The sequence below is a fragment of the Phalacrocorax carbo genome, chromosome Z (assembly GCF_963921805.1).
Source record: "Phalacrocorax carbo chromosome Z, bPhaCar2.1, whole genome shotgun sequence".
Lineage (NCBI taxonomy): Eukaryota > Metazoa > Chordata > Aves > Suliformes > Phalacrocoracidae > Phalacrocorax > Phalacrocorax carbo.
This window is the reverse complement of record NC_087548.1, coordinates 81,056,283-81,082,919: the sequence shown is the minus strand read 5'-3', so window position 1 is coordinate 81,082,919 and position 26,637 is coordinate 81,056,283. Positions and strand designations below refer to the sequence as shown.

At 40.5% G+C, this 26,637-nt stretch overlaps 1 long non-coding RNA gene across 1 annotated transcript in view; it reads left to right on the top strand.

The window, feature by feature from the left end:
- LOC135310571 (uncharacterized) overlaps positions 1-14,747 on the top strand; it is a 119,338-nt gene extending 104,591 nt beyond the window's left edge. Inside the window, exons 5-6 of the long non-coding RNA XR_010370662.1 lie at positions 8,750-8,897; positions 12,421-14,747. This is a non-coding gene — a long non-coding RNA (uncharacterized LOC135310571). The remainder of the gene's footprint in view (positions 1-8,749; positions 8,898-12,420) is intronic.
- Positions 14,748-26,637: the final 11,890 nt, after the last annotated feature.

The window sequence follows — 26,637 nt, the reverse complement described above, 5'->3', positions numbered from 1 at the left end:
ATGAAAGAGATTCTAACTGATAAAATTTATTGTTTATTTCCTCAGGCATCCCAGTGTGCTGCATGCTTTCTGAGCAGAGGAGAGATATTCTTGCCCCAAGGAGCTCACGAGGCTGTTACAAGTAACACATAGGGCTTGGTGATGCTGTGTCTTAAGTAGCAAAGGGCAACCAATAAAAGCAGATACCCAAAATCACAAATATCCATTCCCCACTAAGTCTGCTTTTGCTGAGCTCGTGCCCTCCCTGGGCTTGCTTTCAGTAAATATTGTAGCAGCTGAGTGCCAACAGCAAAATGTTTGTGGAAAGCAAATTTCATATCCTGGGAAGAAGTCTGTCTGTTAGAAACTCTTGCTGCCCTGTCTTGGTGGAGATGCTGGACGCTCCTGAGCTCAGCAGGAACATACTTGTGCTTGAAGATAAGGTTCTTTGGCCCAGATCCTCAAGGGTCATTCTCCAACTCTCAGTGAAATCAGCTGCCTTTGAAGGTAGATGCTTTGTTGGGTAGAGGTCAGAGTGATCACTCAAAACTTCACAGCCTTAGCTCCAAAAATGAAAGAACATGTACAGCATTTAATGACTTCTTCAGCCAAAGGCAACTGATGGGTACAATGCAGGTTTTGAATATCAGTAATGAAGTCATGCCGTAGGAAAAAAAAACCCTGAACTACCAACCTACCTTGCAATCTGCTCACAGGTATGCTCACAGAGATGAAAAAAAAGGATAAATTTATCAAATAAATTACACATCATAAAATATTTGCTCTGTCTAGCCTTAAATTAGGTTTACTCAGGCTAATCAGCAAAGATATGCCAACAATTAAACACAACAGAACATCCCAGTCATACAGATAGTGTGTGCCTGAATGCATCATCATACAGCGCAGGCATTTTAAGCAAGAAAAGAAGGATTTACCTTCTTTTGTAAACTCTGTATAAAATACAATTATTTTTCAGTAAATTATCTTTCAAAGTATTAAAGGTTTGCAGTTTTAGAGCTTATAAACCTGAATTTTTCACCCAATTTAATTTGACGTTTCTATTTTCATTTCTCTAATAAATTGGAGTCCTTAGCTAGGACTTTTACTATTGTGAAGCTTAACATACTAGACTAAATATAGCATTCTTAACAATCTGTGCTTTTCCTTCTTGAAACACAAGCTTAGGGCATTTAATCTACATCCCTTCATCAACATAAGATGCTGATTTGTTAGAATCAAGTCGAGCCTGTTGTGGCTGTTGACACATATGCTGGTAAGACTGAATTTCATCTTTGTAGTCTCTGAGTGGAGAGAGGACTTTGTTTTAGTAAAGGCGACGAGAATGTCACCAAACACTGCTTGCAATGTGCTGCTACATTAAAATTACTTTTCCCCATTAAAATGGCCAAAGTGCATTTTATTGTTCATATATGTAAAGGTGTGACACATTTGTTTAAGCAGTTAGTAGGTGACTACCCCAAGTTGCCTGCCATACTAGAGGATGATCCCTCATGTAATCTGCGAACGTCTTCTGAAAAAAAAGGGGCAAAGATAAACTGAATTGAAAAGGAAGGGCAGTCAAGTTCCACAGCATAACATTTACCCTTTGATTTTCCTAAAGGAAGATATATCATGTATGCATGCCCCCAAACAGCCCCGGATATTATTCTAAAACTACAAACCGTTTGCTTATTTAAAGCCCAGTACAGCTAACAATACTACAGGGCTAGTAAATCCTGCCGAGCACCCTGAGAATCTTGCTTATTTACTGGTGGAAGTGATGTACCATACTCGTGTATCCATGACAACACTGCAACATGCCAGAGCAGGACGAGGTCTTCTCTTGCTCCTGCAATATGAGACTAAAAGTAAGAGGCCAAATCTTATTAAATAGCAGAAGATTTTCAAAAGATAAAACATAAAGTTTATGAGAGCATATGATAGTTGTTCGTGGTAATATATTTGCGCTATTTCAATGCTTTCATTAGGTTCCTCCATTGATTGTAAATAGTACTGAATGGTGAACAAACCAGGAAAGATAAAACTTTGCAGTTCCTCCTGGAGTTCATAATATGGAAAGTGATTCAACAGTGTCAAGCCTGAATTGTTAGGAACATCTATTTTAAATGGAATTAACTTTGATCATTCTCTAGTTTTTATCTTTTCTTGGAAGGTGTTACAGGTTCTTTACTATTTTTTGTTCTCATGCCAAATGCTTTGACTAAGAAAGTTATATGATCCAGTGGATTAGTAATGTAATTGCCTATTTATATTTATAAATCCATGCATTCTCTCGGTGCATGTTAGACTGACATGATTGAGATGCCTATTATGTGTATGTGGTGGAATTTAGACATAAAATGAAAATTCAATTCTTTATAAGCCATTGTTTTTCTTACTGTTACTCTTGATTATGTTACCATTGCCTTGACAAAGGTTGTGCACTTCTAAGGTTTGGAAAAGCACCTTGAAAAGTTCAATCAAATTCATTCTATGCAAGCAAATCTATGCAATAAAGGAAGAGTTTCTTAGCTAGCAGTAGGCTCCAGAACAATATGTATCTTCTTCTAACATCTTAATAAATAACAGGGTAGGCCAAATACTGGCATAGGTTTCTCAGCATTCATAGATTTAAATTATGAAAGATTTTGGTTTAATACATCAGACGTCCTCCAAGTATATTGTATTTTCCAGACCCATTATTATTTTAGCTGATGTCTAAAGTACAAGGCTATCGTGTTACCTATATTCTGATAGCAGGATAAAGAAAGTTTTCTGTTTTAATATTAAGTGTGTCACTTGAATCTGTCAGTTGATTCCCTAAAATTGGAGATGAAGTCCTGAAGCAATCATTAAGCCTTACCTGTGACCACCACATCACTGCACATTAAAAAATGAGGATCAGGGTGTGGCAGCTCTGGAAATCATACAGAAAACACCCCTTGGACTGAACGGAGTAACTTCTTACTTGTTTTCAGAATAACAGCAAAATAAAATAATATTTTAAAAAAAGATAATAATAGGAAGAAATAAATTATTTCTGTGGGTTTTGTCTCATTTTCTATCCCTTTCTCAACACACTATACCTTGGTCATCACTGCCCAAATGAGGCAACAGTTACTTGTTAAGCAGCTGCTTCTGCAGGTACAGCTCTCCAACTAGAATAGAAGCACAGATTTTGGTCTCCCGTTGACTGATTTTGATCGTTAGAGTTGAGGTGAGGATGGGGCTGCTTATACACCAGTTGTTCAGGTGTGTGTCTATATACACATATAAAAAAAGCTGTGAATCTGGGCGGGGGAGGGGGATATAATTGTTCTTATTGCTGTCTGGGTGAGCACTTACCCAGACTGTGAGGTCAGGAGGAGCCTTGTGGTAATGGCAGCCATCTAAGTGACAATAATTTGCATTTTCAGCAGAGAAAGGAGTGGAAGATGGGCCTCCCACAGACTGGATAAATGCTATTCTCAGGCTAACCTAGCTGTGTGGCATCTTTGATGTTGGAAAAACAGTAATTTTCATTATTCTGGCCCTGATATTGGTGCCAAATTTCCATCCAAACAATGGTTTAGAAACTCCTTGCAATGTCTTTCTCCTTTTTCAGGTCAGGCTTTGTAGACCATCACTGTTCTGCCTTCTTCAAAATCTACAATGCTGTTGTACAGAAATGTCAGAGAAAACTGCTAAAAACAAAGCAAAAATAAAGACCTGGTCAAAGCAGAGGTCTCTGTCTGCCACATAACGCAAGGAGATAGGAATGGGATCAACCACTTTGGACAGTGTTGGTCCGTATGGTACTAACATTAAATATTTCATGCCATAATGGAAGTTTCACGGACAAGCAGTTTCACTAGTCATTCATCTCTGATGATCCAGTCTGCCTTCCTGTAAGAACAACCTGGTAATACTCTTAGGATATCTCCCTCTTTTATGCTGAGTGACCAGAATTTAGCCACATGGAAGACTCTGAGTGATTTCTATAATTTTTACAATTAGAGAAGGGTGTGTTTTTTGGGGACTGCAAGGAAAAATGCTATACCCGTTCCCACTTGGAGGCAGGTAAGGAATATTACAACCTGCAAGTGATCTACCTGGATGATTTCCCTCACTCACCACTTCAGTAAAGTCCCTTATGGGAGTTTGTTCAGACTGTGTAGAATGGAGATTAATCCTCTGAGCCCAAGTGTTGTTTTGCATTTCCTGGCTCTGCACGCAGAGATCATTTTGAACATTCAGAAATGGGCAGTAGGGTGGCCAGGGTGATCATCAACCCTTGGAGGGTTTGCTTCTAGGTATTTTTCCATCTGATCTGAGAAAATGCGTCTTTTGGCTCCAGTGGATTTGGGATTCTGGTTAAACAAGAGTACAGACCTTGTATTTTAAGATTACTGTCATGTTGGAGAGAAGACAGCTGAACAAGGCAGAGGCTCTTAACTAAACCGGCAGCAACTTTCTAACAAGTGCCTATGATGGCATCTGCTCTCCTAGTTTTGTTTTCTCTTTAATAGGCACGTGTCGCTTTTTGTTATTGGGTACAGACTGTGCAGATCCAGTGCCCCAGCATTTTTGGGTATTGTTTCTTTTCTATGGCTGAGCTGGGATATTTTAAAATCTTTTACAGCATGGATGAATTGCCCAGAACTCTCTTGCTTACCCTGCAGATTTATGTAGCTTTATTTTCAGCAATGTTTGTCTAAAAATACTTCATTGTTTAGCAAATTCAGCCGCAAGAAGGGTTGATTTTATCAGCTATATTTAAGCATCCTGAAATCAGATATCCTTAGTGCGTCTGCACGATGATAGTAAATGATAGTTTTTAAATGTTTTTTAAGCAACAGTAGATGGAAATGCAGGCAGGGAACCCATCAAAAAGCAGGCGGCAAATCAAGGGAGGAGTGAAATAAGTTACAAACTAAAACTTAAAATAGACAACTCAAAAATACTTTTTTGAAAATGAAACACTTTAAGAAAAGATAACATAACATGGAATTTATATGAAATTTGAGGCCAAATTCCTGAAAACAGGCATATTGACATTCATGACAAAGCAACTTTCTCCCAGTTCCTCTTCACATCCTCTCTCCGCGTGAGACAGCACATGCAGGAAAGGACTGTTGAGTGCAATATCCAGTTTCAGGGTGCAGTTGTGCACACCACAGCCATGCACATCAGATACTAACTCACACGTTAGCCTCAACTTTAATTTGCACGCCTCCTCTTGCCTGTCTTTGCTTTATCAGTTATTCTCAGCCTGCAGCACCGTGATGTCTTCGTGCAGCGCGCAGGGAAGGAACGTGCTCAGCGTGGCCCAGGGCACACTGTGCCTGAGCTGGACAACTTCATTTTTCAGGGTGCTACAACACTCCAGTGGTGCAGAGCCACCGGCTTCAAAGCAGTTTCCATGATCTGCATCAAATATCCAGCAGCCATTCTATTTCAAATAATTTTATTATCCATAAAAAAACCCCCACTTTATTGAAATAACATATTGAGATTACATGAAAAATGAAATAACTACCTTAAAGAATAAGTAAGATGACACCTTTCTTTGCAATGTATTTTCACATACAGACACCTATAAGTATGGAGCAGTTTTAGGGATTACAGTCCAAATGCAGGAATGGGGAAAAGTTCAGCTGTTCTGTACATAGAATATTGTAAAATTTATTTGTATTGCCTAAAAGTGAGGCGGGGCTCTGGGAGCCACAAAGATAAAGAAGTGGTGGATAAACCTTCATTTTTTATTAGTGATGTGAATGAAGTTCAGAAAATAATAATTAAAGGAAGAGCTTGCATGGCCTACAGTCCTCTCCTCATCAGAAGATTTTTACTGCCTGTCTCCTCAGGATGTCAGCCACCAGGGTGGCTGAGCAACAGTACTTTGGAAATAGTGGAATTTCTCACTCTTATCAACAATGTCAGAGCAACTTCTGAAATTTTTACTCAAATACATCCTGTTGACAAGGTTCAGTGAGACTATTTGTTATTCACTGCAAAATATAGTTAATAAACAAAAAATGTAATAAATGGTGCATATTATTTTGTTTGGTAACATCCCATTAGTTAAATTATTTTAAAATATTTCAGCTGATATTGTGTGTTCAAAACACAAGAGAATAAAACAAATTTATTTACCAGAGTCCAGATGCTAATTTAGCTGTTGTTTGTATGCACATCTGCAGCATTTACGTGTCAAGAAAACATAAAAAATTTTAAAACTTGGTTTATTAGTTGCGATTATGCACTTGTAGATCTAGAACAAGTATAAAATCTCATATCAACAAGGAAATATGTAAAAGTGATTTTCAGCTTACATTTTGTTTGTGGGATAATGTTACTGAATCTACTAGACAGAGTCAGTGATCCCTTTTCAAAACTGGCCGAAGTCTAGAGAGGATTATGTTCAACATGGATCTGCTGTTGACATTGTTCACTAGAAACATAAGTCACAAGATGGTACCATAAATCGAGTTGCCATTATTAGCCCCAGGCACAAACTAGACTGCTAGCAACAGGTAAATTGTAAAAAGATTTCTGGATTCTATTTGATTCAGATAAGAACCCAAAAACATTTAGGGAGGATATGGGGATGGATTTGTGAAGGAGCCAATGTATTTCAGCCGATATGCAAGGGCCAGACTGTGGACTTGCTGGGGCTGAAAGAGGTTTCCAGGGCATCTACAAACAACCAAAGGTTGATTGAAGCAGTTGTTTTCCCTGTTAAAGGTTCTGATGTGCACGGCCAAAGTAGATCCTTGACATACGGGTACTGAAAATGCAGTGTCACGACACGCACTTTGCACCACGCTAATCTGATAGCGACGTGGTTGGCTATCGCGGAGGATAACCATAGACAAGCCTGGAAAGCAATGAATTGAGGTTGTCCTGCTTGACTAAGCATGTCTTAGAAAAGAAGGGGCTAATTGCAGCTGTAAGCAGTGCTACTCAGAACAGATGGGGGCAGGATATCTGCTCCAGAAATGTGTCTGTTACATTGCTCCAGTTTTTTACTTTTCCAGTTGTGAAAGACACTGCAAATCCTTCAACACCTCTGAAGTTCATACAAGGTGAAAACTTATGTTCTTGCATCTCGTGACATTATACCTTCAACGTTTTCCCAAATTCCCCCTGCATTTATGTAATAGTTGAAAGTTTTTGTTTAGAAGATGTTAGTACTTGCTGGAGGCACATTTTAAATATCTTGTAATGTAACCCAAAATATGCACAGCCAAACTCAGTTTCGCTATATAATGCAAATAACACCTTACAAAATTTGATAAAACAGGATATCCAAGTGACTTTCACATACAAAAGCCCCCAAAAGCCAGTTTTCAGTCTTTCAAGAAGCTTCATAAGGACCAAATGTATCTGTATTTGAGTTCAGATTGCTGCTGGTAAAGTGTTATTTTTCCTTTTTCAAATGCTTAGATGTAAGCTATATGCAATTTTAGTTTACACCAAAAGTTTTTTCTTACAAAATTTGTCCAAAATTTCCACTGTGTTCATGTTCTCTCTTTGATCATGGAATACACAGAATTTCAGTAAGTAAACCAGTTTCAAAATGCATAAGCATTTTTTTCTTTTTTCAACAGATAGTTTTATTGTACTACACTTACATTTTGTATGGATGGTTATAGGAAAAATGTTATATTTTTAATTTGGCTGATGGTATTTACAGAAGAACACATTGCAAAAGGATAAGGATGTGACTCAGTCAATTAGGATATAGGAAATTTTAGTTACTTTGCACATATTAATTGTATTACTTAAAAGTGACGGGACAAAGCACTTTAATTTAGTTGCCTTAAATTAGGCAGCTAAAACCATCTCAGATCATTTATAACCAGTCTAATTTTAAAATCAGCAAATTCCCCTAATTTCCATTGGATTTGTAGAACATATTAATCAATTAGTATTGATGTTGTTTAACTGTGTGACCTATTTACTGTACCCTCATAAGAAAAAATTATTCCTGACCTGGCCCTCTTATGAGACTGCATGTGTTCTTAATCAGTTTAATTAATATGGACACTGTAACCAAGAAGCCCCCTCTAAAGTGGCTAATTGCTTTATCTGCATGTTTTCTGAGTGTATTCTGAATACGAGCCCAAGTCGTACTATTTTACAATAGTAAGTCTAAAATACGGTGAATTATAAAGCCTGCAGAATTTATTGAACTCACTGAATAACTTCTAAAGAGTCAATACATCACCTGTGGACTGTGAGACCCAGCATCACCTGTAGAAGAAGCTCAGCAAAGTAATTAATGATATTGGTATATATAAACATGCACGCGCACTCCTGTTCTTACAGCTGTGACTTGGTCTAAGTTCAGTGTTTTCTTGATTTACCTCCCTGTGGCATGAGGCTTCATAGTTATGTGGCATGAAGTTGTCATTTGCATTAGTCTGAAAATATATATTAGGCTAAGCAAATGTATAAAAATTTGTCTCTCAGACTCACATCTTGCAGGGTACTGAGCTCCCTGGGCTGTCTTCGCATCCCATAGTGGGCACGTTGTCTTCTGCAGCATCAGATTCAAAACATTTCACTGTAAGACACTGCATGCTTCAGTAATCCACACACTCACTGGCTGGTTTTTTCAAGCTGTATGAAAGCAGTATGTATACATGGTCTATTCAAGCAGCTTACCTGATATGTCTATTTAAAGCTATTGTTTTGCTCTATACCCGCCCATAGAAGTAAATTACTGCTACTTTTTTTCTATACAGTGCTCTTAAATATAATTATCTCTCTTCATTTTTTGTAGGGGAAATGGAGTTTAGAACTGGCTCTCGATACTTGGTGGACCTTTGGCAGGAGGCCAAGGAGAATCAGAATAAAAAACCAGAATAAAATGCCAAATGCAAGAAAATAACAGCAACTTAATATGATTTAATACCAATAAAGTGGTTAAGGTTAGTGGAAACAGTCCTTGATCTTTTCTTCTTATAATAAATTAAAAACTATTTTATAATATGTTGTAGCTGGTGTAGCTCCTTCCAGCTAGGGCTATCCATCACAGCCTGGATGGAAACACTGCTTTTTCTCCATATTATGGCAGCCAAACTGTTGAGGAAGGGTCATGGCAGAGGACAGAGGGTAATGAAGATCTACACTCTGTTCAAGAGCCTCTTTCTGGCATTTTCTACAGTTTCCTTTGTCTTCTTTTACTGAATCAACAGGTACCATCTCTTGCTCTAACATGCACTACAATGGAGCCAACCTATCAATCTACACCTCCAAAGTGGTTTTGGGTCTCGGGATGCAAAGCTCGACCTTCAGCCGTGTGTAGCAGAACCGGTGGTGCTGAGCAGTGTAAAAAGTTCTCCTACACCATGTATGGAGAGACCCCTGCGGTACCCCATGTCTTCCCTCCTCTCCTTTCATGACATTTGGGTGTTTCATATTAAGGAGTCACAGCAGCTGAGGCTTGACCTCATGTCTGACATACACCTCATTGCCTGTGCCCTTCCCTCTTTCTCATCCACTGCCCGACCCGCAGCTGCTCCCTTCCTGGCCCAGCAAATCTGAACTTTTTTATGTAGCATACAGATGCTGAGGACTGAGGGGATCTCCTGCCCTGGGGCACTGGGTGGTTAGGCCACGTCCTGAGAGGCTGCAGAAGGGGACAAACCTCAGTGAGGTGAAGGTGCGATGTAAGCCTGTGTTTCCTATACTCTCATTGAGTTGCCCAAGAAAACATAGCAAAGAACAGGTGGGAGGTTCCTCTGATTCCACCACTGGTTTTTGTCATGTCCAGTCCAGCAGATGCTTTCTTGAAGATCTCGTGAGATGGGCAAAGGTGAGAAAGCCCAAGAGGCTGCAGATCATAGAATCATAGAGTGGTTTGGAAGGGACCTTTAAAGGCCACTTTGTCCAACCCCCCTGCAGTGAGCAGGGACATCTTCAACTAGATCACGTTGCTCAGAGCCCCGTCCAACCTGACCTGGAATGTTTCCAGGGATGGGGTGTTGTGTTAATAGTAGGAGTCTGAGGAGTGGCTAGAGAGAGACCCTACCATTGAGTCACGAGGTTCAGACAGGACCCCCTTGCCTTCTAAACTCCTCTGAGAGGAGTCTAGGTGCGGCTAAATCCAGTCTTAGTCTCAGACTTGGTCAACAGTTTATTTTCTAACGATTATAGAAGTAACCACCCATCAAAGTATTTGTTGCTAATAACTGATTTGGCAGATGCCCAGGCCTGTCATGTTCAATACGAACCATCATGGCTAGATTAATGGGTAGTACAATTTATTAAAGCAACAGATACACGGGTTCTTTGGATTACCGGTGATAAGATTGCTGGTTACAAGACACACATAAATACCAAAGTTATGAGTACACTGCTGGGCTACAAGTATGCTAAACAAATATGAAGCAACTCTAATATGAAGCAAGGGAACTCTAATACATTAGGGGTTTAAAGTGACTCTATAGAGGTTTCCAGTCTTACCCAAAGGCGTCCCAGTGGGGGGGAAGAGAGGCTCAGCCCATGGACTGGTCCCAGAAGTCAGAGTGGTACGTGATGGTATCTTCCCTAACACCCTCTTTCTCTTAAGCTATTTTATAGTATTTTTTATCTTTCAGGTGGAGCCTGAGTGACTCTAGTCACACATACCTTTATTAGGATTGGTGTAAAATTTCCTCACTTTGCTTTTAAAAGTGTAGACTAGAAGAAATTCAAAGTGTGTGCCCAGTGAGGGGTGGTCGCACCTTAGAGGCGGGTAGCTTTTGGGATGGAGGTGTGTTTTGGTATTATAATGATATTATAATAAGCAAAGTTTACCAAAAGGACAGCATTTTGTCAAAAGTATGACAGACTGTTGGCCCAGGGTGGCAAATACGCAGCGTACCAGCTCCATGGTACCTCGAGTTCCCATTTATCACAGAGCCTGGCTGCGATGCCTCCACACGGCTCTACCCTCCAGACAACTTCTCGTAGAGTCAGTACGCCAAGTTCTCCTGGCATTGCCGACATCTAAGGTTACAAGGAAACTTCATGGAATGGATTCCTCACGTATCAGCTGCACTTCAGCCTGGCAGCTTCTTCAGTCCTGTACCTTTTCTAAAAACATAAGTTTAATTTCTAAGTCACCTCAGCAATTATTCCATATGGGGCATCTACCACCTCTCTGGGCAACCTGGGCCAGTGCCTCAATGTAAAAAAAAATTATTCCTTATGTCTAGTCTAAATCTACCTTCTTTTAGTTTAAAACCATTTCCCTTGTCCTACTGCTGCAGGCCCTACTAAAAAAGGTGTCCCTGTCTTTCTTATAAGCCCCCTTTAAGTACTAAAAGATGTGAAGGAGAACCTTGGCTGTGCTGTTGAGAACAGGCATGGTTACTACCTGCAGGATTTGATAAGAGACACCAAATTTTAAACTTTTCCTGTGCTTATGTATTTTAAAAAACCTCTTACGTCATGTGTTTCTCAATTAGTTGCCTCTGAAGTAATGATGTCAGTGCTGCTGTAATATCAGCACTGTGAAGAACATTTGACTATAATTTACTGTATCTTCAAATGGGGAACAAAATTTAAAGAATCATTTATATTCAGTTAAAAAAAAGATCCCCAAAAGATCCTTAAGCTTCCATTTAGCTCATCTGATGTTTAAAATAAGGTGGCAGGCACTTATGTTCACACATCTGCTGCCTGATCTTACCATTGTCATCATCATCATCATCATTGTCTTACATGAACATAATTACTCTTTATGTAATGTATAAATTGAAATACAATCTGTAATAGTGTTTTCACAACTGCCGGGAAGTAAATGCTTACTTTCCATAGCCTGGTTTAAATGATGTTAGCAAGTAAGTATACGCTGTGTAAGGATGGGAACTGTTATTTTAGAGGAGGCAGGTGTTTGAAAGTGAAAAACCAAACAAAATTCTTGTGAGTTTGCTATAGAATTAAACTTAAAACCTATCAGGCCTTAGCTGGTTTTATGCTCTGTAATGAGCAAGGAGGTTAGGTCGGGCTCATTGACATTTGCAGATACCCAGCTTCACTGATTTCTTGTTTCAGATGAAAACCACAAAAAGCCTGTGACTCCTGGCATCCAGATAAACAAGTTTTGGCTCAATTCTGTTTTCAAGTTTTTTCTCTGAAAGTGAAAAAATTTAAAAATTATAAAAGGTGTGCCAGAAACCTAAATAAACCAAGAACAGTTGTGCAGACCAGTCCTTCCAAAAATCAAGTCTGCTGCAAACGGGGCTGATCATTATTTGGAGCAATGCAGTGTATGAAATAAGAGAAGCATTTCAGATGGAGCTTCCACAGGCAGATGTTTGCAATCATAGCTTAATAAAACTAACCACTGGTTTTAATGTGACAAGTAAAAGGCAGCTCTCCGTAACATAACTACGACTTCCTGCTATTCGGGGGCTTCCTTTTTAAAAAAGCACCACAGCGTGTAAACCAATGCTGTTCCTGTAGGTTGCAGGCACCTCACACCGTTTGCAGCAGTGCAGCCTTTCCACACTCCTGTGCTACGGGGAACCAGGGACAACATATTTTGCAGTGGGACAACCTATAAAGAAGAAATACATACTGTCACCTAACTGAGACCAACTGGCCAATACCAAGGCAAATCCTACACCGTCTACCTGTTGTCTACCCTTCGCTGGAGCTGTGTAAAGCTACTGAAAGAGTCATTCAGTTTTGGGGCCATGCATTTGATTTTATTTCCCTGCTCAAGCAAAATAGTACCAGATGCTTCGGATGGGATAAACCTGTATCACAGCTGTGCAAGGTTGGAAGGAAGAACGTTTTCCATTAAAATCCCGCTAGTAGGGAAGTGGAGCTCTTTGCTTCTGGATCTTAATGGGAAGTTAGAAAAAGTAAATTATGGGACTATCGACATGGTGTGAAATGATGGAACATCAAGTGAGAAAAGGTCTTGATTTCACTTTCACAATCTGGACTAGAGGAATGTTCCTTTTGCCCACTTTTTCTGTGGGATTGATGGGTGTGATGTACGACATTGGGCAGCCAGGAAAGGCAAGCCTGGTATTCGGAAATCAGAATAGTCTCAGCGCAGTTTCCAGAAGAACCCAATTTTAACTGGACTTGAAGGGGACTGCAATTACCCCCTTGAACCTTCAACGGGCGGAACCAGACATGTCATTAAGAAGGTGACACTAATACTGAGGTATCCCTGCACCACAGAGCAGCCTCCAGAGAAAAACATCGCCTTAAGGCTACGAGGTGTGCTGCCTGCACTCGTGGCCACTGGCTACCTCCTGCTAAAGAGGTGCTAAGAAAACTCAAATTGATCTGTGCTGAAAATTGCATGATGTTCCGCCATCACTATGAAAGAGGCTATTAGTTCTGGGAAAGCTACTATATCATTTCACAGAGACACTTCCCATGGCTGAAATATATTTGAATTAAATTAATTTCTGAATAAAAAATGAACTGGATAATTTAATGGATGGTACTGGGGTCAAAGTTTGGTGTTCTGGATTCTCTCTTTGCTTTAAAAAAAAACATGAATGAAACGTAGTTCACTTCCACCCTCTTCTGTGTATCTTTTTGTTAACTATCTATATAAATGATTACCTATGAAAATGCTAACGTGATCATCACAACCATCAGAAAATGTTTTCCACATCCTAAAACGAATCTTTTTTTTTCTTTTCTTCTCTTAATATCTGAAGTGGAAAGTGGAAGTGGAAAGTGAGTGCAGAAAGATAACGCCTTAGTCATGGATCATTTTGTTTGACTTCTGTGGAGAGAAGCAGTTTACTTTATGGTATTTATATTGCAATAAAGAGTTAATGCTAACTGTTTTGTTTTGTTTTGTCTGTGATGAGGTATCGTAGCTGCATTCCACAGCAGCACTTAGGAGGGATTACTGAATACTGGGAAATACCACTACGGTTCCAAATGTTTTGGAAACAAGATGTGTTAGCAACAAAAAGAAAACTTGGTCTTTATCTGCATCACAGCATATTCTGAAGGCAGTAATTGCTGATAAACTCTACAGTGAGATGTGCAGTTTGCACTGCTTTGGGGGCAGGAACAGTTCTGCTTTTGGACAGCACATGGCATAAAAAGAATCCTTGAGTCAAGGCACCACCACAATGTAAGATAAGTAAAAACCTGAGTCTCAGTTTATTTCTAATTCTTCTTCAAGGATTTGCCGATCACCCCAAGCTTCTGAGCAAGTCCAATAGGCACCTTTAGCACATGCGCTGTTTCTAGTGCATGCAAAATTGTAAGGTGTGTGTTTCTTCATGGTGGAGTACGGTTCCTGAGACCTCAGGCCAGAACTGTGCAGAGGAACCTGGAGAGTGCTCAGAGACTGCTAATTTAAGTGCATCTTCAGGGGTATGCATTAACTTAGCTGGGTTCTTCAAGTAGAAGCAAGTCTACTGTGTTGATAGAGAGTTAAACTTAATGGAAGATGAAAAAGGTTCAAAATACCCTGAGATGCATGTACAACTACTGCATCAAAATACTTATTTGCTTGTTTACTGACTTATTTATTTTAGGTGGGATTTAGCAATAACTTTTACTTGGACCCTTTCATTATTTACCTGTTGCACGATGTACTGGAAATGCAGCTCTTCTATTAAATTTCTATTTGCTCACTAATGGACAAAAACCTTAAGGACATTTTTTCATTCTAAACGTATATAAACTTCTGGAACAGGCTGATTTACAGCAAGTCATAATTTTGAAATGGAAATCAACAAGAAAAAGCTATGATTGGTACCTAAAGCATGTTTTTTGTACTTTATAATGTTTATGAATTTTATCTTAAAATTAAAAAGATTTTTTTTTCTATGAAATGTGGTTATGCATATTTCATTCTTTAAAGGTTTCTTGGAGAACTATCTGTCTTCTGTAGGAAATGACTGTTTTTTCAAGACTTCTTGCTTTATCCTTGTGTTTCTTATGCTCAGCAATAACATTACAGCTTTATATTTATATAGCTTTATATAGCTATATATATAAACAAAAGGTAAAATTAAATTTAAAAACCCTTTAAACAGTTTCAGCTCACTTGTATTTTTATTGCTATTTTACATTAATTTTATAAGTATAGAGTTTAGTTTTTTGGCAGACAAAATCTTTGTTGAAACTGCATGAAACAAAGATTATAAAACAGAGCTGTGAGATTAGCTCTGTGTGTGTGTGTAACACAGCCCCGATCATTTTTCATGCAATGTCCCTGCTACTTAGCACACTTTTTCCACCGATACAACTTAAGTTTTGATGTAATTAATATATATTTGTTTCTCATTTTTATAATAAAATAAACAGCTCATATTGCTTAAACACATGTCTTTAGTTGGACTCCAAATTAAAATCTTTAAAGACTTTTAAATTCCTTTCAGGAAGTTGACCTGATGAAAAGGGTCCTTTTTGTGATCTTGATCTATTTTAATCTGGATATTATGGTGATGGGTAAAGTTTAAAGTTCTGTGCAGCAGCATCCTGTAGCAACAGAAGAATTAAAAATAGCACAGCTCTACTTAATTTTAAATAATTTTTTAAAAAAAACTTGGAACCACAAAATATATAAGCACAAGACGTTCATTGCTGTTTGAAGTATAAACGACTTTGAGAGCTGTGAACTTATTTCTGTGTAACACAACCGTTTTGGAAAGAGTGTTCAAACCCATGTGGTGGCAACCGAGGAATATGAGGTGCCTTGGCATCGCTTCTTCGCAGCCAGGACAGAGCTAAACTCTGCTTGATGCTCATTTCAGAGAGACGTGAAACAGCATGGACTTTCAGTGGATATCAGTCATAACAGCCTTGATTTCTTACCCTTAAATTAATGAAGGGAATTAACGGATGGTGCACCGAGCAAGGTGCATTTAGCTGCAGGAGCAGCTACATTTCCATGCAAGGGACTGTTGAGGATATCAGACAAACTGCAGGTCACAGTCAAGAGAAGAGAAAAATCAGCCCATGGACGACCATCCTACTCCCCATTAACTCCAAGTCTTTTCCCTGACCTCTAAACACTCAAACTAAGGCCACCACTGTGCTGAGCAAGAAATAAACTGTGCTGGCTAAGGGGCTGCTGAGTCTTGCTTCCACTTTAGAAGAGAGGAAAGCAAGGACTGAACTGTGACTCTTATATACTGCCTCTTCAGAGCATCTTTCATAGGAGCTCATTTAACCCTGCTTGCTTAGCAATAATTCATAGGATAAGTGAATGTGGCTCCAAATTTGTAATGGATACTGTGCAACAGAAAGCTAAAAGGCCAAGAGCATGAAATTCAGGCCTTAAGTGTGTGCATGTAATAAGAGTATTTGAGGGCAAAATTAGCCCCTCTTTATTTAACAGAAAGCCAGAAGACAAACATGTATGGAACTACACCGACCACCAGCCTACTGGGAGGATGAAGGCAGTACCACCAATATCAAGCAATGTGCAATCATTTAGCTGTAGAACTTCCATTTCATGCCACTCTGCCATATGAGTCAGCCCCAAACCACTCATGTTTTATTTCCCTTTTCACTGTTATTTCCATCTCTGTGCCAGGGGATTAAAGAGTTAATAAAATTTCACTGTTACAAGAGGTCATGTCGCAACTAAATGCAGCAATTCGAAGTGGGAAGTGGAACAAACACGAATGAAATGTTTAATGAGATGGTGTTCTGGAGGTACTCTTTGAAAAACATTTGCAGAATTCTTTGATTGCTTTAGAGCATGCAGGCAACAGTAAATCCAACATGGCGCTAGCATTGACTCTCACAGGTGCATTCAGCTCAAACGTCGTCATTGCACTTGGAATTACAAATAAATCTAATACTGAATTACATAATATCATGGACGTGTTCCTGTGTATTTTGCACAGCAAAATGCTCAGAAAAATGGTGCTTCCTTCAGCCTAAACATTAAGAAGGTAAGACTTCAATCTGTTTTTTCATATTAAAAGAATTACAGGCTTCACCAGTCTTAAGACTGGTGAACAAGTTGTTTTTAAACAGTACAGAGCTGCAATTTAACCACATCTCACACAAGTTAGGTCTTTACATTTTTGTCTTCTAAAAGCAAGTGTAGAAGAGTATACTTAGAAACTGTCAACTTTACATGTATTGATTTTATTTAAAAGAAGCAGGCTGGTGTAATTGACTTTGCATGCAAATGTGTGGACTCCAGTGCCTACCAACCAAGGACAATGTTCATCTCAGCTTCTGTATCTCAGCATGCAATATATGGAATTCAATCCTTGGCCCAATTATTCTTGGAAGAGTAAGAAATCATAGATATCTAACTGCATTGGAATTGACTGTGCTGCTGGAAAAAGTGGGGTTTTGTGTCAATCTTGTTGCTATCAATGGGTACAAATCATATCAGATATCCTAAACAGCAGCAAAAAAATAAAAAGTAGATGCTAGTTCTTTTTTTTTCTTATTTAATATCTCCGATTAGTACAACTCTTTAATTGTTTCTTGGCATTCTTTGTAATTTCCCACCACACTAGTGAAAAAATAAATTACAAGCTTTGTTTGTCCTACACCCCTCATGGTGCTGCATGGATGCTATACCTTGAACTCGGCACACAAATTCTGCAGGATGAGTAATGGAGGGAGGTAAATTCATTACAAAGCAGAAACATGAACATACTATAAAAAGGACTATTTTAAAAGTATATTATGTATTGGGGTTTTTTCCTCCCTGCATTCCTCATGGTTTGAAAGCTTAAGAGGTCTCTGTGTAACTCAGTTTTGTCTCCTGCTTGATCCTCTGGTGAGACCACAGAGTCTCTGGCATTTTTAAGGTTTTGCTAGAGAATTAGTGAATGTTGGTATTTGAACTGGATAGGAGTCACCAGCCCCTGTCCTCCCTGACACCTCCAAGATCACAGATAAATTGTTTCAGCCAGCTGTCTAGTACCTGAAGGTGAATTTCATCAACCTTGATGACTTTAAAACAAGTAACTTAACCTAAATCCTCCCTAACCTGCTCTTTCCCTACAGTAGCTCGAATTTTGTCCTTTCAACATGACTGCCAGTTCTGACAACTGATTTCAGCGAAGTAACAACTGAAAACAAACGAAAAAGAAACTCTTTTGCTGGAGTGTCATTAGTGTATCTTCCTTTCCCCTTCCTCTTCCCTTTGTTTTCTGCCTCACTACTACTGTACTTACAGACCACTTTCCACTTTTATGACCCTGGTGACACCTGAAATGACAGGACAACAGCTTCCAGTGAGTCATATCGAAGGTCTGCCTGGCCCTTTATCCTGTCTTCAACCAAGCTCAATAGCAGGTATTTAAGAAATAGCATAAGAAGTGAGGATGTGCATAGTAATTTTGTATCAGCATCTTGAGATTGAGGAACATCCTAACCAAGAGGCTGCGCCCTTATATATAATAGCCCTGGGTGGTATTTTTTTTTCCCCAGTGAACTTTCCCCATAATTTAAATGCATTTTTAACATACACAATACTCCTCAGTATGAAGTTCCATAGCAAAACTGCACACTGTCAGAAATAACCTCTCTCAGTCTGTGCTGAACCTACCACACATGAACCTATTAAACGTATTCCTACTCAGTTTCTCAGCTTTTTCTTTCTGGTCCTTGATTCTCCCATGTTTTGTCAATTTGCACTTCTCTGGGATGTGACAGCTTTTATGCCTTCTTTATGCTTCTGTGTAATAGAGTTAACCCAACTGAAGCTCCCTTTGGGATGCTGATACCATTAGACTTCATGTGCTCTCTTGTGAAGAGGTTTGGGTTTGATGAGGCAGTGTCTTCCAACTCTCCTTCCTCTTCTTCCAAAACCCTGAGTGAAAAAGGGAAGTTGAGAAAATTAATAGCATTTATAACTGTAATTCAACATTGAAACAATAACCTCAATTTTCCTTTGACAGTTACCCCCTTGTAGAGTAGATATCACCTGTTTGCAATCAGAATGAGAGGTTTTTGCAGTCAACTTGCATTTTGTAAATCACCACTGAAGCCACAAAATAAGAGAACAATACCTAATCCACATGAGGGCAATGGGTTCAGAACCATAGAATCATACAATCATTATGGTTAGAAAAGACCTCTATGATCATCAAGCCCAACCCCAACCCAACATCCCCAGGCCTCCTAAACCATGCCCTGAAGTGCCACGTCTACACGTTTCTTGAACACCCCCAGGGATGGTGACTCCCCCACCTCTCTGGTGCTGGGCAGCCTGTGCCAGTGCCTGACCACTCTTGCAGTAAAGAAATTCTTCCTAATATCTAATCTAAACCTCCCCTCATGCAACTTGATGCCATTTCCTCTCATTCTATCTCTAGTGACTTGGGAGAAGAGATTGACCTGCACCTCACTACAGCCTCCTTTCAGGTGATTGCAGAGAGCGAGAAGGGCTCCCCCCAGCCTCCCCTTCTCCAGGCTAAACCCCCCAGCCCCCCCAGCCGCCCCCCAACACACTTGTGCTCCAGACCCTGCCCCAGCCCCGCTGCCCTTCTCTGGACACGCTCCAGCCCCTCCAGGCCCTTCTTGTCCCGAGGGGCCCAAACCTGAGCCCAGCATTCGAGGTGGGGCCTCCCCAGGGCCGAGCACAGGGGCCCCATCCCTGCCCGGCTCCTGCTGGCCACAGCAGTGCTGACACAAGCCCGGGGGCTGGTGGCCTCCTTGGCCACCCTGGCACTGCTGGCTCATGCCCAGCCGGCTGTCAGCCAGCACCCCCAGGGCCTTCTCCGCCGGGCACTTCCCAGCCCCTCTGCCCCAGGCCTGGGGCGTTGCCTGGGGTTGGTGTGACCCAAGGGCAGGACCTGGCACTTGGCCTTGTTAAACCTCATAGAACTGGCCTTGACCCATCGATCCAGCCTGTCCAGGTCCCTCTGCAGAGCCTTGCTACCCTCAAGCAGATCAACACTCCCACACAACTTGGTGCCACCTGCAAACTCACTGAGGGTGCACTCGATCCCCTCATCCAGTTTATTGATAAAGATATTAAACAAGACTGGCCCCAATGCTGAGCCCTGGGGAACCCCGCTCATGACCAGCCGCCAACTGGATTTAGCTCCATTCACCACAACTCTCTGGGCTCGGCCATCCAGCCAGGTTTTTACCCAGCAAAGAGTACACCCATCCAAGCCATGAGCCACCAGCTTCTCTAGGAGGATGCTGTGGGAGACAGTGCCAAAGGCTTTGCTAAAGCCCAGGCAGACACATCCACAGCCTTTCCCTCACCCACCAGGCGGGTCCCTGGTCATAGAAGGAGACCAGGTTGGTCAGGCAGTGCCTGCCCTTCATGAAGCCGTGCTGGCTGGGCCTGATCCCCTGGTTGTCCTGCACATGCCTGGTGAGCTCAATCAGGATGAACCGCTCCATAACCTCCCCTGGTACCGAGGTCAGGCTGACTGGCCTGTAGTTCCCCAGATCCTCCTTCCAGCCCTTCTGTAGGTGGGCATCACATCAGCAAGCCTCCAGTCATCTGGGACCTCCCCTGTTAACCAGAACTGCTGGTAAATGATGGAGAGTGGCTTGGTGAGCTCCTCTGCCAGCTCCCTCAGTACTCTCAGGTGGATCCCATCTGGCCCCATAGACTTGTGAGGGTCCACGTGGAGCCGCAGGTGGTAAACTGCTTCATCCCGGATTATGGGTGGTTTGTTCTGTTCCCTGTCCCTGCCTTCCAGCTCAGGGGCTGAATACCCTGAGGATAACTGGTCTGACTATTGAAGACTGATGCAAAGAAGGCATCTGGTACCTCAGCTTTTTCCTTGTCCTCAGTGGCAATGTTCCCTTCTACAACCAATAAAGGATGGAGATTCTTTTGATTCTCTTTTTGTTGTTAATATATTTGTAAAACCATTTTTTGTTATCCCTTACAGCAATGGCCAGGTTGAGTTCTAGCTGGGCTTTTGCTTGCCTGATTTTCTCCCTGCAAGACCTAATGAGGTCTTTGTACTCTTCTTGAGCTGCCTGCTCCTTCTTCCAAAAGAGGTAGACTCTCCTTTTTTTCCTGAGTGTCAGCAGAAGCTCCCTGTTCAACCAGGCTGATTGTCTTCCCCTTCAGTTTGTCTTGTGGCACCTGGGGACAGCCTGCTCCTGTGCCTGCAAGACTTCCTTCTTGAAGAATGCCCAGCCTTCCTAGACTCCTTTGCCCTTCAGGACTGCCTCCCAAGTGACTCTCCCAACCAGGGCGCTGAACAGGCCAAAGTCTGCCCTCTGGAACTCCACGGTAGTGGTTCTGCTGACCCCCCTCACAGAAATACTTTGAATCAACTTAAAGATTCCAGCTCAGGGTTTGGCACCAATAAGCTCAACACAGATCAATTTGCCCACTGAAGAAAGAAATTATTCCCTATTTAGCTCCACGATGCCACAAGAAGACATCTCTGAACAGCATGCCAGCAGTGTAACACCAGCTCACTGAGCAGGGCCTGAAGCGAAGGTGTGTTTGGGAGTCAGACATAGCTGCAGTCATCATCCTGAGCTCAGGTTTTCATGGGTGACATTTACAGATGGACACAGAGGTTTCCCAGTCCCAGGATTTCCTTGAACACCCAGTAAGAAAAAAAAAGAGGATAAATATTTTCCTATAACTGATTCTATATCCTCACCAGAAATAAGCTAGAAAATCCCAGACAGAATGTTCTTTCTTCATTTATCCAAACCATGTATTCTCTACATAAATAACTGTTTCCTTTTTATTATTCATTCCAGCTGAGTGGGCTGTTTACCTGGCCACATAAATGTCTTCAAGTGGGTAGAAGCCACTTAGCCACATTCCACATACTTTGGAAGGGAAAATGAAGGAAATTCCAGAAATGGTTTACAGGCAGAGGTTGTGCTCCTACAGTTATCATTTTAGGGAGGATAGTTGTCTGCTTAGTTTTGCATTATGTCCCCATACATCTCTGTGTACGTGCACATGTATGTATTAATAAATAGTAAGTTTGTATGCAAATCCACACATGACAGCAAAAGCATGGGTGTATTTACATATGTGCTAATGTTATATAAACTCAATTTTTCAGAACTGGAAATAAAGAAGCAATGCCCCTTTTCTGAATCTCAGAGTAAATGTAATGTGCCCTCATTCGCACACACAGTTTTGCAGACATAATTGATGGAGTCTAGACCTTTATGATAGGATTAATCTCTACTAATCTGTGTTGCCTAAGAGTTAGGCACTTTCAGTTAGAGAAAGGCACCTCCAGAAATCAGAGTTCAGAGAGGCGGGATCATTTATCATCTGGATGCTACAAGCACCTTAACAGCTTGTGTAAGTTGGATGTCTCAGTTCAAGACAGTCAAAGTTAGAGGAAACCACCCTTTTTGCCAGCTACTTGATTGCCATTAGACAGCTCAGGAAGATCATCTGAGTATGCAAATAACTGAAGGGAAAAAAATAAGAAAGCAGTGCAATATCACTTGTGGTCTGGCAAAAACTTATTAGAGAACTAAAGAATCCAGGCAGAGGTGGATTTCCAGCCTCCTGTAACATGCATGTGTTGCAAAGTTGCATGCAATACATGTTTTCAAAATCTGCATGCAATACCAGCTTTCATTTACATGCATCTATTGACACACCCATATTCAGGCAAGAGCGAAGAGGCTTGCAGATAAAAATGCCACTGTTGGTTTTAATGGCCATAAACACCAAAACACTAACCAGCACAAATGACTGGAATTGTTAAAATGTACCCATTGCTGTTTGGCATCTTTGGACCACCAGTGTTTATGGAGGAACTAGGAAAAGTGTGGAGCTGTTTAAATCTTGTAGAATATTTTCCCCCATCAAGAACTACTTTATTACCAAATATTTTAATATTCTTATTTTAAACAGACAGTATTGCTAATACTCCTCAGTACATTAAAAACACACATTAGGTGGAGAAACAGTTAAAATGTGCATCTTGGAGAAACACCCCTCTCAACACTCTGTTAATTCAATTCTAATGATGTCCAAAAATACCCAATCTTTTATCTAATGCTTTGACACTCAGATGATTGAATTAAGAGAATATCCCAAGTCTTCCTTTCCAAGCGGTGGGAAAGCAAATGCTAACCTGCTGTGAGAAAAACTAGTACTGCACATCAACAACATGATCCTTTGTTATATTCATCAAGAAAGCTTCAATTCCAAAGCTGTTGATCCAGCTCTTTTTATAACCACTCCATATACAACACAAACAAAAAATAGCCAGGCCATTACCTCAATCATCAATGATCTTTTAAGAGACAGATTATTTAAAGCATCTCACCCATGGAAGAGAATTCTGTATTTACAATCATTTATACTGCTACATAGAAATTAACAAAAGATTCCTTCTTTATCTAGGCTTTATTTACACTGTGCTCATCAGTGTGGGAATACCCTTAATGACTTCATGAGGGTTAGCTCAAATAGGAGGGAAGAATGGAATTTTTTCTGGTTTGTTCACAGTCATTTCTGAAAGTTAAGGGGTGAAAAAATGTGCAAAACTGATTTGTACAAAACAGCAGAATTACAGCTTTGTTCATCTTCAGAAATTATTGCCTGAGTGATGCTGCACTTGTCCATATGACTCAAGACATGTTCCATGTCCTTTGCAAAAATATAACATAAAAGACAGTAGGAAATAAAAATGCTCATTTCACCCAGGGCTGTGTATGTAATATCTTCAATCTTTATGAGAATATTCATAGGGTTTATCTTGAAAAGTGTAATTTGAGGCTTTTTTTTTCCCCCTGCTGGAAACAAAAAAATAGGAAACCTTTTAGCTGTCCATGCTGGATGTCCCACTCCATTGTGGAGAGTGGCCAAAGGAATCACAAACATGTAAAACAGCTGTGCCCTATTAGCAATCTGTCAGATGGTTGCAAGCAATATATTACCAGTCACTTTGAACAAGTGCCCACACCCTCAATTCTTCACAGCAGAGTCTTGCATGCCCATTTTATGAGCAGATGTGTTATTGTAATCACGGACAATGCAGCCATTCAAGAAAAATCCCAAGCCAACCAAACCCAGGAAGATTATCTTTTTAGTTAGAGTGGTCTAGCAAAATCCACTTCCATAATATAATGAAAATGTTTTTATGTGGATCTAAGGAAGCATTTGAGGAGGGACATGGCTCTAGGCTGACTTACTCAGGCACAGTGGCAGGACACAATTTTGGAGACAACAAATTGTAGTCTTGAGATCCTCGTTTTCTCCTGCTGACTGTGACGGTCTCCCTTCTGGATTTAAGCTGGAGCTCAGGGAGTTGAATCCCACTTTGGACTCATTTTCAACCACACTAGAGGGTCAGGTACAGTTGGCCACCCAAGACAGGCTCTTCTGCAGAACCAGATATCTGCAGCAAGGGAGGAGCCTACCCTTGCGTGAGAACAATTATCGCCAAGAATTATGCTTATGTGGCCAAATGATCCCTACCCCTGGTTTCCCTTTGGCCAAGATGACATCTGATGAGTTGCAAATTTAAAAGCCATCTATAAAGTCCCGCATTTTCCAATATGATTAAATGTTTTATTCTTTAAGGACTGTGAGTTGCACACAAGTTGTGGTTCAAGATCTGATCTTGGCAATTTAGCTTCAGAGTCCAGTGCAGCTCTTGCATCAAAAACCCAGCTCTCCTCTCCCAAAATTATTCAGCGCTTTAATGCCTTTAAACTGGTTAGAGATAGCAACCTCCACAATTGCAAGGGCCAAATGCTCTTACAGTATTTATGATGGAGAATGGAACCACCTTTCTTACTAAAGCACATTAAAAATTATATATATATTTGTTACTGCGAGTACAAGAGGGACAATTTCATGTATCTCTTTTATGCTAAACTTCTCTTTTATGCTAAACTATAGTATTTTGTAACAGGAGAGGAAAAAGTGCCCATCTTTGTTACAATAACCCTTAAAACCCAGCCAAATATTAAAAACTGGGCAATTAATGAATTAACTAAATGCAAACTTTGTTTTGTTGGTATTTGCAGACTTTCATTTTGCTAGTGGGACTCCTTTCTCTCGTCCATTTTTGTTTCACACAAGAGAGTTATTTTCCCCTGTTCTCTGACAATACAGGAAATATATTGATATAGATGACAAAACCTGGTTCAGTCAATGGCATTTCAACCCAGGAAGCAGAGGCTGTGCTTTGGAGCTGTATGTAAACAGAATTTGAAGAGGTAACGATGAACTAAACCATACTAACACAATCATTTGTAATAATAGCTCACAAGCTTCACAAAATGTGCTATTCCTTTTAGCTCAATTGCACAATTGGTTTGTCTCTTGGTATCTTACCTAAACTGTAAATCTTCCGGCTAGATGGGAAATCTAGTCCATTTTGCCATCATCCTTCACATGAAGCACGCATCTCTGGCTGCCGTACTGGGGGAGAAGTAAAATCTAAGGATTCTCTAACTCATTTCATTATTTTTTAATTCTACAGTACAGCACATTAAAATTAAAATGAAAAGACCTGCACCTTATATTACTTGATGAGCTTTACAGAAATTGTCATAATTGTGTGTGGGTTTTTTAATGACTGCTCCTTGTAAAATACCATTGGTAGAGCAAGATCAAAGCAAAGCAGAGATGTCTGCTACAAGATGATAATTCAGGTAAACACACTCAATGGTAAAAATGCAAATGTTGAAGTGTGATTGACTTTGCTTCTATTTAATGTTTATTTCCCCTGCCAAAGCAACGACAAGTTCAAACTAATTCCAGACCTGCTATAAAATAAATTGAAACTACTGTAAGTCAACTCGTTTCCGTTTTTTTTAACTTAACCTCAATCTCACATGGTAAAACAGTGCTCAAAGGTTTCATCCAGTCAGCTTTCTGTTGTGCTCCAGGAACGTGAGAAAGAGCTCAAAAGAAATTAGTGCTGCTGCAAATACTTCCAAAATAATTCTGCCACCAATTAAAATCGTATGAGAACATACCATCCCTGTTCCCTACAGGACAGCAGCTCTGACTTCTCCACATACTGTGCATCCCCTAATTGTGATCCGTCCTCAGAATTAAACTTTTTATATCAGTAAAATCCCCTGCCTGGGAGTTCTAAATTTGTGAATAAAAAACTGTACAGAGTTGGGCACAATCCTGCACGCAGGAAGGTCTCACTATATCAGGCACACTTTGTGCTCAGAGGGTGTTGGAAGGAGGGGGATTCTTTGGTGGCACCTGTGGCATGTGCACAAAGGCGGGGGGTTCCCTGCCTCTGCAGGTTTTGCAGCCTAATCTGAAGCAGAACGTGTCACAGGACATATCACCCAGAAAAGGGAAAGGAAGTAGCACAGCTAACACAAAATCCTGCAGCATCATTTGCCAGTTGCACACCATCCTTTTTCTTCCTGCCATGCATATAGAGCTACTGCAGATCATCTCCCTTCAGGACAACTCTGGAGTTATCTCAAAGGTCTTATTTTATTCCTAAGGAGACATGGCTGAAATTGGGTCTCCTGGATGTGTCTGCATTATGCCCAATACTGTAAATCCCGAGCAAGCCCACTGTAGCCTGCACATGCCTTCAATGGGTGTAACATCTTCATGTGACACCTTCCACAGGTCCTACAGCCACATAAAAAATAAGCAATACCAATGCTACAATTAATTGCCATTAATCATGATAACCCTGTTTATTCAGACATGAGGGATGACTAGCGTCATCACCAGATTAAAGCTTCCCCTGCAGAAAGCTGTGTGCTATTTACTATATTTGCCTGTCACCCCTGTTCTTTCTCCTACAT